This window comes from Carlito syrichta, unplaced genomic scaffold (assembly GCF_000164805.1).
Source record: "Carlito syrichta isolate Samal-C Ts95f unplaced genomic scaffold, Tarsius_syrichta-2.0.1 Scaffold117909, whole genome shotgun sequence".
NCBI classification, from domain to species: Eukaryota; Metazoa; Chordata; class Mammalia; order Primates; family Tarsiidae; genus Carlito; species Carlito syrichta.
The window spans coordinates 66,314-78,439 of record NW_007062005.1 but is presented as its reverse complement, the minus strand read 5'-3'; the positions used below and the strand labels follow the sequence as shown (position 1 = coordinate 78,439).

Genomic DNA, 12,126 nt, shown 5'->3' with positions numbered 1-12,126 from the left:
AACACCAACCTCCCTTCCACACCACTCCCGCCGTGCTCCACTTCCATGTACGAGTGACACTTTATCATCAGCTTCCCAATCTGAAGCCCCCCTAGAGTATGCAAACGTGGGTTGCCCCCACAGCCTACGCCACCTGCATCGATGCCCCAGACCGTGCAGGTCAAGGGGTGTTTCGTCAGTCTGCCCACTCAGCTCAGTGGCTTGGCCGAACATGGGTGTTAGGGTGAGAAGTAAGACCTCAGGCAGAATCTGCTGGGAGATTCTGCAAAATAACTGTGTCCCCTACACACACCCCAGACCTTGTCCAGCCAGTTCTGATGGGGGTGAGAGGGAACTGGAGAAAGGCTGATAAAAGCCCTCTTCAGACACCCTCCCGCTTTCCCTTCCCTGAGACTGCCGACCTAAGCTCTCTTTGGCCTCATTTAAGACAACCCTGGATTATGAGAAGAAACAAACATGAAGGAATCACGCTGTTATCATGTGACAAGAGCAGAGACAGAAATCAGCATGCAGGATTATCGCGGGGACGCAAAGAAAGGACACCACATTCACCGTGAGGCCCGGGAGCCAAGCAGCGGCCCCTGGTGTCAGCAGCATCTGAGCTGGTCGTGACGATTGGGTCGGATTTGGGCAAGGAGGGCCTTGGGCCAGGGGAACAGCAGATGCAAGGGCCGGGGTGAGCCTACTCGGTGTCTGTGGGGATGGTCTCGAGCCGGTTGATTCGGAATCAGGAAGAGGGAAGACAGGAGGGGGCAGGGTGGGAAGCGAAGAGGTGGGAGGGGCAGGGAAGGAGGAGACCTGGGAGGGTCGGAGGGACAGAAGTGACCAGCCCCAGGGAGGGTTCCATCCATGAGAGTGAGGGACGGCCGGCAGCGAGGGCTGGTCATCAGGACTTCTTGATCCTGGGCACCTCTGTGGTCACCGTACCAGTGGAGGGTGGTGTGAGCCAGCAGCCCCACCACCCGCATCCTCTCGAGTCAAAGAGGCTCTGAGACTGATCTCCATCCCTTTTCCTTCCATAATGAGAGTGTTTTTCCATTGGGACCAGGGTCCACGTTGGCTGGGACAGGTAGGGGGAGCCAATGGGAACAGTGACCTTGACTTTGGCTTGAGGACTAGTCCAGTGTGGGGCCAGATCCAGATGTCATCTCTCCTACTGGTTCTCTTCCACTGGCTCTCCATAGTCTAAACTTTGCATGGAGCTGTCCAAGGGAGAAAAGTCTATGCACAGCATCCAGCAAACAGGAAGCGCTTAATAAATGCCAGTCTCCTTGGCTCTGCCTTTTGCATCAGGACAACTACCAGGTGCCACGCACCTGCTTCAGAGCCAGTGCCCCGGTCCTCACCACCACCCTGCCAGTAAGGATGGCCATTTCCACACGCAGGTGAGGAACATGAGGCTCAGAGGGTCTGTGAAACTGCTCAGGGAGACGTAGCTAGAAAAAGAGAGTGTGATCTGAGCCGTGGTCTAGTGGCCTTAAAAGTGCTTTGCTCTTGTTATTGGGCTTTGGAGCCAGAGGCCCCTGATATGTCCCTGTCACGGCAGCACAATGGGTCTTCTCTTCTCAGAGTTCAGCTGGTCCTGGCGGCACCAGTGAGTCCCTGAGCAGGGAGGCAGGCTCAGTGCCGGGAGGCGACATCTCTGTCGCGAGACTCCAATCCCCCTACCCAATCTCCACTCGGGGCCAGACCGACTTCAAAACCCTGACAGAGTGAGTAAACCCCTCCCAGGAGAGGCCACGGCCTCAGATGTCAGCCTGGGGAGTGGATCAGAAGTGGTGGTCCAAACGGGTGGAGGGGGTGGCAGAGAGGGACACCTGAGAAAGGGAAGGGGACTGAGTCAGGGCAGGCACTTGGCGTCAGGGAACACACCCTCAACTGGAGCTGGAAATGATGACGAGACCCTGCGCTCATGGGACACTCGACACCAGCATGATCCCAGGTGGTCTTTGCATGAGGCTGTGCTAGGCTACTGAGACGGGTACCATCAGCTTTGCTTTCCAATGAAGAAGCTGGGGCTCAGAGAAGTTAGGATGCTTGGTTAAGGTCACACAGCTCTAAGGCCGCAGAGCTAGAACTAAGCTCCAGCTTACCTGTGAGCAGCTCTTCCTTTGTGACCAGTGGAGCAATTCGATACTCACTACTGGTTCCCCCATGGTCCCGAGGACTAGGAGAAAGCCAGTCTGGCCCGGGGAGATGAGTTGGTGTAAAAATATGTCATAAGCACTTTCTAGGCTGGGCACAGTGGCTCGTGCCTGTAATCCCAGCAGTTTGGATCGTTGTATGCCAGGGCAGCATAACAAGAGCCAGTCTCTACAAAAAATAAAAATAAACAGAAATCGCTGGGTGTGGCGGCATGTGGCTATAGTCCCAGCTATTCTGGAGGCTGAGGCTGGAGCATCGCCTGAGCCCAGGAGGTTGAGTTGCGGTGAGCCATGATCATGCCACTGCACTCCAGCCTGGGCTTGGTAAGACCCCGACTCGATAAAATAAATAAAGTAAGCCGGGCTCGGTGGCTCAGCCTGTAATCCCGTGCCTTTGGGAGGCTGAGGTGAGTGGATTGCCTGAGCCCGCGGGTTCGAGACCCACCTGGGCAGCGAGACCTCATCTCAACAATAAATCAAAAAATCAGCCGGGCATAGTAGCACATGCCTGTAATTCCGGCTACTCAGAAGGCTGAGGCGGAAGGATCGTCGGAGCCCAGCAGGTCGAGGCTGCGGTGGCCGGGAGCAGCCACTGCACTCCAGTCTGGGCGACAGAATGAGACTCCAACACACACACAAAAAAAATAAAGTAAGTAGGTTCTTTCTACCTCGAAGACAAGGTGCTAAGAGTTTTAGGAACACCGAGAAGGTCAGAGAACGAGAGAACCAAGACCAGAGCAGGGAACAGGAGGTGTTATAGAAGTGGGCAGAGGTATTGATGGTCAAGTGATTTGTAACTGAGACCTCTCGGTGCCACAGAGCTGGCGACTGCGAAATTTAAAATGCATGCTTCTGGAGCATCTTTAATTTGCATAATAACTGTGTAAGGTAGGAATTACTATTTCCATTTCATGGGTGAAGAAACTGAGGCTCAGAGACGGTATCATTTCCAAGACTGTTCAGTAGAATGGATTCGTGTACATCCACATTCTAACACCTACAATTTGCGAATGTGACCTTGTTTGGAAAAAGGGGTCTTTACAGATATAATGAATGACCCCAAGATGAGACCATGCCTGGTTACCTGAGTGACCCTTACATCCGTGGTAAGTGTCCTTATAAGAAATGCACAGAAGCCGGGCTTGGTGGCTCAGCCTGTAATCCCAGCACTTTGGGAGGCCGAGGAGAGTGGACTTCCTGAGCCTGCAGGTTCTAGACCCGCCTGGGCAACTTGGTGAGACCTCATCTCTACAATAAATCAAAAATTAGCCGGGCATGATAGCGCTCACCTGTAGTTCCAGCTACTTGGAAGACTGAGGCGGAAGGATAGCTGGAGCCCAGCAGGTCGAGGCTGTAGTGGCAGGGAGCAGCCACTGCACTCCAGTCTGGGTGACAGAGTGAGACTCCAACTCAAAAAAAAAAAAAAAGAAAGAAATGCGCAGAGAGGCCCAGCGTGGCGGCTCAAGCCTGTAATCCTAGCACTATGGGAGGCCAAGGCAGGAGGATCACTTGAGCCCAAGGCATTGAAGTCAGCCTGAGCAACATAGCGAGACCCCATTTCTACAGAAATAAAAAAAATTAGTCAGGCATGATGGCACGTTCCTGTAGTCCCAGCTACTCGGGAGATTAAAGTGGAAGGATCACATGAGCCCAGGAAATTGAGGTTGGGGTGAGCCATGATCGTGTCACTGCACTCCAGCCTGGGTGACAGAGTGAGAACCAAAGTCAAAAAGAAAGGAAGAAAGAGAGAGAGAGAAGAGGAGAAGGCTGTGCAAGATGGAAGTCGAGGCAGAATGATATAGACACAAGCCAGGGAACACCTGGGACCACCAGAAGCTGAAGAAACAAGTAAGGGTCTACAGGAGCATACAGCCTGTTGACATCTTGATTCTGAAGGTCTAGCCCCCTAGTTGATGGTAATACGTTACAGTAGCCCCAGAAAACTAATGCCCTCGGTAAGTGGCAGAGCCAGGGCTCAAATCCATGATACTCTGGCCAGATCTCAGCTGCCACCAATGTGCCAATGTGTTCCTCAAGATGATCTATGTATGTGTACCTGTGGCTCCATGGGGCCTTTATAAATCCTTATCCCAATGGTCACATCATTTCTATGCCAATCAAGACCCAAAAGATATTGCTGCCATGGACATTCTGAGAAAAAGTACAGAAGAAAACGTGGAGAGACTCTTCTGGAGGGCACAGTAATGCAAAGGGGTCCTGGCCATTGGGCGGCGGTGGCAGCTGCGGCAGGGAATTAGGCTTTATCCCCAACTAACCTGTGGCATCCCCAGCACCCGGCCTGCTTGTGCGATTGTCGGTCGCCTTGAGGAGTCTGTTAAATGACTGTTGGTCATGTTGTCACCCCCTACCAAAATATGATGGAGTGGGGGCCACCAAGCCTCTCCTAGGACTGCCAGAGAGGGGAAGTAAGGGGAGTCATGCCCAAGGTCAGAGCCAGCAGAGTGCCAGGAATTCAGGCGAGCAGGAAGAAGATTAAGGGACAAGAGAAGCCAGAGTAGGGATGGGGTCAGGAATGCAGGCCCCTCAGTGAGAGATTCTCTCTAAGATGTCAGCCATCAGAGCACCATAAGGCAAAAGCCCCCGCAGAGGCAGACTCCGGCCCACCCCAAGGCCTCCCAAGAGATTTCTGTTAAGGTAGAAGCCAATCCTAGCCCTCAAGTGGTCCCTAAGGAAGACCAGGAGACAGACTGCCCGTAATGGAAGGTCAGTGTGACAGTCACTGAGCCGCTATCCACAGAACCAGAGCTAGAGCTCAAGATAGCAGTCTCAGGCCTCCTACTCAGTGCTTGTTTCCAAGCACTTTTGATGGACAAACTAGTTGGCTGGGAGGCAGGACCTCCCCAGACAGCCCATCCCCTGTGGTGGCAGGGACCATCTGGCAGAGGAGGTGACGAGGGAACTCAGGCTTCGGAGGGCAAAGGCGAGGGTGAGCCTCATTATGCCACTGAGTTCTGCAATGCCTATAGCCTCGCATTGGCTTTGAACCTGACCATGCTGGCAGTGTGGACTGGATTTATTCTAGAACAGAGGAAGCCCGTTGGGCTGCATGCTAGGATGTAATATGGGATGGAATGCTAGAATAGATACCACAGAGCCCTCCAGACCCGTCTACTTTATCTCCTGTTCTGTTGGAAGCCACCAACATCTCTTGAACTAAGGGAGAAGGAAACGGTGGTGGTGATAATAATAGCAGTAATAATAACTACCATTCTTGAGCACCATCTTTGTGCCAGGAAAGTCACAGCCATTATCTCCATTTATTCTGTGAGGTTCTTTTTTTTTCAGATTGGAAAATATAGTTTATTTGGAAAGTAAATTTGAGAGGGGGAGTTCACCTCCCCAAGGGAGGGGAGGAGACCAAAGCTAGGAACCACGGCGACGGCCATAGCTCAAAGAGCATATGGCCACACCAGAGTCTAGCAAGGCAATGGCCTGTGAGGTTCTTCGAGGATGAGGAAATTGAAGCCCAGAAATCAGGCAAATTACAGCGAGTCATGCAGGTAGAAAGGGACGGAGCTGGGATTTGAGTCCACGTGTGTTTCATGTGACATGTGTCTCTAGGTTCTACTCCCAGTACAGAAAGATTCATCAGGCAGCATCAGTTTGGGGAAGAGATGAGGAGGGAAAGACTTTGTGCCTAGCAGAGGTCTAGGCACAAAGCACTGGACTCGCCCAGCCTGAGTTGCACCCTGGTTTTTCTGTCTCCCACCCAGCCCTGTTTCCCGTTTACAAACAGATCCACACGTTTCCCTCAGTTCCAGCATCTAAGAGTCTGTATATGGAAAAGCAAATAACCACACATTTTTGCGGATGCATCGAACCATTAGCACAATTGGTTTAAAAATAATAACAATTGAGTGACCCCACCAAGCAGAGAGACAGTCCTAAGGGGACCAGACACAGAATGGGTGCGTTTACATTGAGGGCGGGCATGGCTGGGAAAGTGAAGATGTAGAATCAGGTCTATTGACTAAGGCTGGAGGAAAAGATCAGAGCCCCCAATTTCCCCTGGAACACCAGAATGTTAGAGATGGAGAGAACGGGCCATCATATCTCAGCTGGGTGTAGTCTCACCCCTGGGAACTACATGGCACTTTTGGATAACCACTAGACTGGGGATGCCACAGGCATTTAGTGGGCAGGGACTGGGTGGTCTAAATGTCCTGCACTGCACACAGCAATCCCACACAACGAACAACTGTCCCTTCCAAAATGCCAACACCTTCCTTCCTGGGGACCAGAGAAACTGAAGTCACACAGTCAGTTGCTGGCAGAGATGGGACCAGAGTCCAAGTCTTTGGATTCCAGTATGGGTTCCCTTCCCCTTCATCCTGACTCCTTCTGTCTCCAAACACCAGGGAGAGGAAACAGCCCCCACGGGAATCATCACAGCAGCTTCCAAGGAGACTATGGGTTTGCAGAAGGGATGCCCCCCAGGGTACTCTTGCGTGATCCACACTCCCAGGCTTTTGGTGATGCAGTTAATGTCCGGAGGAAAGATAGGGAAGACGACCAAGCTCTCAGATGCCACATGACCACCTACTACCGGGTGCACACCAGACCTTCTAAGGTGCCTCTGGCTATCCATATGACAGAGTGAGCAAGCGTTTCATTTGTCACAAGAAATGCCCAGAGAGCCAGGCGTGGTTCCAATCCCCGCACTTTGGGAGGCTGAGTCAGGAGTATCACTTGAGCCAAGACAAGCCTGGGTAAGATCGTGAGACCCTGTCTCTACAAAATAATAATAATAATAATAACTTTTTTAAAGAAATGCCCAGAGAATGCTCTCAGGGTGTGTCAAATTCCATGTGGACTATTTATGAGGGATCAGCAGCTAATGCGTGTCCAAGTGGTTTGAACAGAGTTGTCCCCGGCAAGGGTTTCAGAAGACAAACGCAGGAACTGTGACAGAGAATCGGGATGAGTACCTCATGGTGAGAGGCCTGGCTTGGAACAGAGGTCTCATAGCCACCGGCAGTACAGGGAGGTGGCTCTCTAGGTCTGAGCCCTGCTATCAATCGGTCCAGCTGACATCCTATATTTACCAGAAGTAAGCTGCAGATGCTATCTAAATGTCACATTTCTCTGCTTTGGGCTGGAAGCATGTCATTGCAGAAGAGTAGCCCGGCTTCCTTCAGGCTGATCAGAAGGTTTTGACGGACAGCCATGTGTCTTACTTGGGTCTAACATCAAAAGGAGAGAAATTATTTTTTCATGAATGTGGTTTTCATTCTTTCTACAATATTTATCGAATACGTAATCCTGTGCCAAGCCTTCTGCTAGGTCCTAAAATAGCCACAGGAGTTTTTGTGGGTGGAAAAGTGAAGCAGATCCCTGGGCAGGAATCTACAGCCATGGCGGCTTTGGAAGTCCTGCAGATGCTCTGCTGGCCTTCGTCAGGGTCTTCTGCAGGAATGCGGATCGTGTCATAAAGGAGGGAGGAGTGGGAATTAATTAGAGCACAGGCTAAGAAGGAACTAGCAAGGCATACAGAGGAACATGGTACAACACCACCAGTGTGGGGCTCGCTGGCTTTGGGGGACGGGCGCTGTCTAATCGCCCCTTAGATTTGCTTCCAAGGGCATCTAGAGGAAGAGAAGATGGGGACCTGGTCACGAGCAGCTCCCAGAGGGTCCCTAACAGGCTTACGAGTGCGACTCCAGTGGTGCGTCCAGGAAATAAGCACCTACTGACAGAAGCATGACTGAAGGCCTGGGTCTGCGGAGCCGCTCTTAGCTCAGACAGCTGTGTCAAGGGGCAAATTGGAGAAGGAAGACGAAGCTGGGAAACTAACATCCCCCAAGGATCCGCAGTCATGGAATGCGGGGGCTACATTAATTTCCAACTTAAGACCTACAGAGGAATTGGCATGTCAGAAGTCGACTTCAGGGGCGGGACATCCATTCGGGGTTGCAGGTGGGAGCACAAGACATGTGATCCAGGCACTGCGTGAGGTCCTGGGTCAAAGCCGCGAAGGCGTCAACACAGATCAAGCCTGTGTAATCCTGCCCCACTGACAACCATGTGAGTATTTTCTAATGCTTTGCAGCTTACTGAATACTTTCAAGGGCATACGTATGCATTTTATAGATGATGCTTTTTTTTTTTTTTTTGAGTCGGAGTCTCACTCTGATGCCCAAGCTAGAGTGCAGTGGCACGCTCACAGCCACCGCAGCCTCGACCTGCTGGGCTCCAGCGATCCTTCCGCCTCAGCCTTCCGAGTAGCCAGAATTACAGGCGTACACTACCATGCCCAGCTGATTTTTTTTTTGATTTATTGTAGAGATGAGGTCTCGCTACCCAGGCGGGTCTCGAACCCGCGGGCTCAGGCAATCCACTCACCTCAGCCTCCCAGAGGCGCAGGATGACAGGCTGAGCCACCGAGCCTGGCTGGCAATTTTTTTTAAAATGTACTGTAGAGATGAGGTCTCACCAAGTTACCCAAGCTGATCTCAAACCCTTGGGCTCAGGTAATCCCAAAGTGCTGGGATTAAAGGTGTGAGCTACCATGCCCGGCCTAGATAATGCTTTCATTACAAACATATTAACATCATGTTTTAGAAAGCCTATGTGACAGGCTTGGTATGGTGGCTCACGCCTGTCATCCCAGTACTTTGAGAGACCAAGCTGTGAAGACAGCTTAAGCCCAGGAGTTCGAGACTAGCCTGGGCAACATAGCGAGATCTCATCTCCACAGAAAAAATTACAAAAATTAGCCAGGCATGGTAGTGAGTGCCTTGTAGTCCCAGCTACTTGGGAGGCTGAGGCAGAAGGATGGTCTGAGCTCAAGGCTACGATGAGCCATGATTGTGCCAGGGCTACAGAGATACCAACTCAAAAAACAAAAATCTATGTGACAGAAAAAAGAAAATAAATCCCTGTAATCTTGCAACTTTATGCTACTAGGATTTCCTCCTAGGTTTTTTGTTTGATTTGTTTTTCTTTATTACTTTTACATAATTGTCATCGGGGATATACATTTGATTATCTTATGCCCCCCAAATCCTATGAAATAGATATTATTATGCCCATTTAACAGATGGTCAATTTAGGTAAATGACTTGATTTCCCTAACAGCATACAGGTAGAAAGTGATAAAGATGGGATCTGAACCTAAGTCTTCTTACGTCAAGGCCCACAATGCCTCTGATAAAGCTCTGTGTTACATCCTCATATCCAAGGCCACCCCTAGATGTAAACGTGGCTGCTGATGGCATGTGAAGTGTGGGCAAGTGCCCAAACCTACCCTCCTCCTGTGGGTGGGTGCTGCACTTACAATCAAGACCTCTCCCTCAAGTCAGGCATTGCCTCAGAAAGCCCCTGTTAAAATGCACACATCTGACCGACAAAGTGTAATAAATAAACTCTTTCATAGTAGCAGAGGACAAGCACTAGAACTTGAAGATGTCCCCGGGAATCAAGCTCTCCACCCACTCTGTGATCCTGGGAGGTGGAAGGAAACACGGAGCTCTTTTTCCATTCTCCGCCTCTTCAGGGGAGGAGCCAAAGGGCCCAGGAAGTCCAACGCCTGGCCTGAGGTCCCAAGGAGGAACACAGCCAGGCTTCTGGCCAGCACCCAGCTAAACTGAAAGAAGTCTCTTATCTTTGGCTACAGTGCTCTTGTTTTCTTTAGTCTTTCATTCTTTACCAGTACTTTGTAATTTTTACGTATTAGTTTTAATAGTTTTACGTTAAAAAGCTTTATGTTTCTATTTTACTACATTAAGAATAAAACAGGGCTGGGCTCCAGCCTGTAATCCCAGCACTTTGGGAGGCCGAGGCGAGTGGATTGCCTGAGCCCACAGGTTCAAGACCCACCCGGGCAACTTGGCAAGACCTCGTCTCTACAATAAATCAAGTGAGCTGGGCAAGGTAGCGTGTACCTATAGTTCGGCTGCTTGGAAGGCTGAGGCGGGAGGATGGCCTGAGCCCAGCAGGTCGAGGTTGCGGTGGCCGGAAGTGTACCACTGCACTCCAACCTGGGCAACAGAGTGAGACTCTAACTAAAAATAAAAATAAAATAAAAATAAAAAAGAATAAAATAGTATCTGATGATTTTCTTTGCATGAGATGAGCAATTTAGCAACATTTTACTACCTCTCTGCAAACCTTCTGGTTCTTTTTTTTCAGAATGATGTGGCTTTTGGGTTCTGGATTACTATTCTTGAGTTGTTTCTTACATTAGTCAGTCAACAAATATTGATCCCTACTCTGCAAGGTACTAGGAATACAGTGGTGAGCTTCATAAACATATTCCCTAGCCTCAAGATATTTGACATTTGCATTCAGCTTTATAAATGTGTGTTGAGTATCACTAGACAATGACTCTAAATTCTCGTGTCTTCTTTGCTCATGACCATTGGGGATCCTATGTTCCGTGAGTGCTTGATTTATGGAATGCGACACATTTTTTGGTCAGCCAGCATACTCTTGAAGTAATCTTTCTTTTCCAGGAAGAGTTCACGGGAAGTTTCTTGAGTCCTTCTGCCTCTGGCTGGGCAGCAGGTGGAGAGGTTAGACAGCCCCATCCAGAATCAACAGTTGACTGTGTTTACCCTGTGAGCTGACAGCGCCTGCTAGCATGTGCCGTTCCCTACCCAACTGTCTCCACACACTCAGGGTGAACTCTGTCCCCACCTGGTCTGGATGCCTGGGCAAATGATCTCTCAAATGATCTCCTGACACCTGCCCGTCTGCCTCCCCCGCTGGTCTTTCACCCTAGCATCTGTGCTCAGCTCCTTTCTCTGCATTCCCATTCTCTGCTTTGTTCCCTGAACTCTCCAGGTACCCGAACTCCGTCCTGAACCAGGTCAACCACCTCCTCGCTCCCACCCCTTCTGATGGGTCCTGTTCTCCTGCTTCCTGCCACCCACCTCTGACAGCAGGACCCTAAAAGAGTGGGAACACAGCTCAGTGCTAGAGGATGGAAAGGAGCAGTTGAGCTTTGGGCTTCAGCAGGGAAGGACAGATGAGTACGTGTGTGTAGGGGTGAGGTGGGAGTGTACATGTGTGGTTATGTGGGTGGGAAGACGAGGAGGGTGAGTGCGTATGTCTGTGTCTTCCTGGTGCGACTAGAAATGCGAAAATCTGAAAAACATTTTTTGTCACGGCAGGGGAGTTTTTATGGTCCCCGCCCAACCCCGAAGAAAAACAGAAAAAGCAACCTTTCCCAGACTGTCACATCTCTAAATATAGCAAATGCTAATTTAATAAGCAACTCAAATTACACACAATGCATTTCTCAAGCTAAAAAAAATGGGGAGGTGGTCCTCTAAAGGGCATTATAAAAATTACATTTTGCATTTTATATAATTCCCCCTAAATTTATATGTTCCTTCACGACAAAAAAAAAGTCCCACTTCTCCCCATCCATGACTTCAAAATCTCTGGGAATGCTATGTCTCCAAATGAGAGTCTCCAGGTAACCAGGAAAAAATGTAAAGATATCCAAGAGGGCAGGGGTTCCGGAAAAACTTAGCCTTTTTTTTTTTTGCTTATGATCTTGATAATTAAATATAATTATTCAAAATCAGGAACACAAACAATCTGAACATTTCTGGTTTTTCTATATGGTTGGTTTAATATAGATGCTATGTGCTCCTTTCTTTATCTCTCTCTTTTCTTATTTTCTTTTCCCTATGTTTCTCTTTCCCGTTTAACTACTTTATTCTCTGAACCTGTCTGTCAATCTTTGTTGCTCTGTTTTAAATGATATCCATCCACTTTCCTCCTACAGGGCAAATGTGGTTAAAATGGCCCAGCCTGCAGGGCTCGCTGGCTCAGCCTGTAATCCCACGCCTTTGGGAGGCTGAGGTGAGTGGATTGTCTGAGCCCGAGGGTTTGAGACCCCCTGGGCAGCGAGACCTCATGTCTACAATAAAACAAAAAATCAGCTGGGCGTGGTAGCGCGTGCCTGTAATTCTGGCTACTCGGAAGGCTGAGGCGGAAGGATCGCCGGAGC

At 49.9% G+C, this 12,126-nt stretch overlaps 1 protein-coding gene across 3 annotated transcripts in view; it reads right to left on the bottom strand.

Moving 5' to 3' along the window:
• The window catches only part of STMN4 (stathmin 4), a 24,661-nt gene that overhangs the window by 8,792 nt on the left and 3,743 nt on the right, over window positions 1-12,126 (bottom strand). The gene's annotated exons all lie outside the window — the stretch shown is intronic.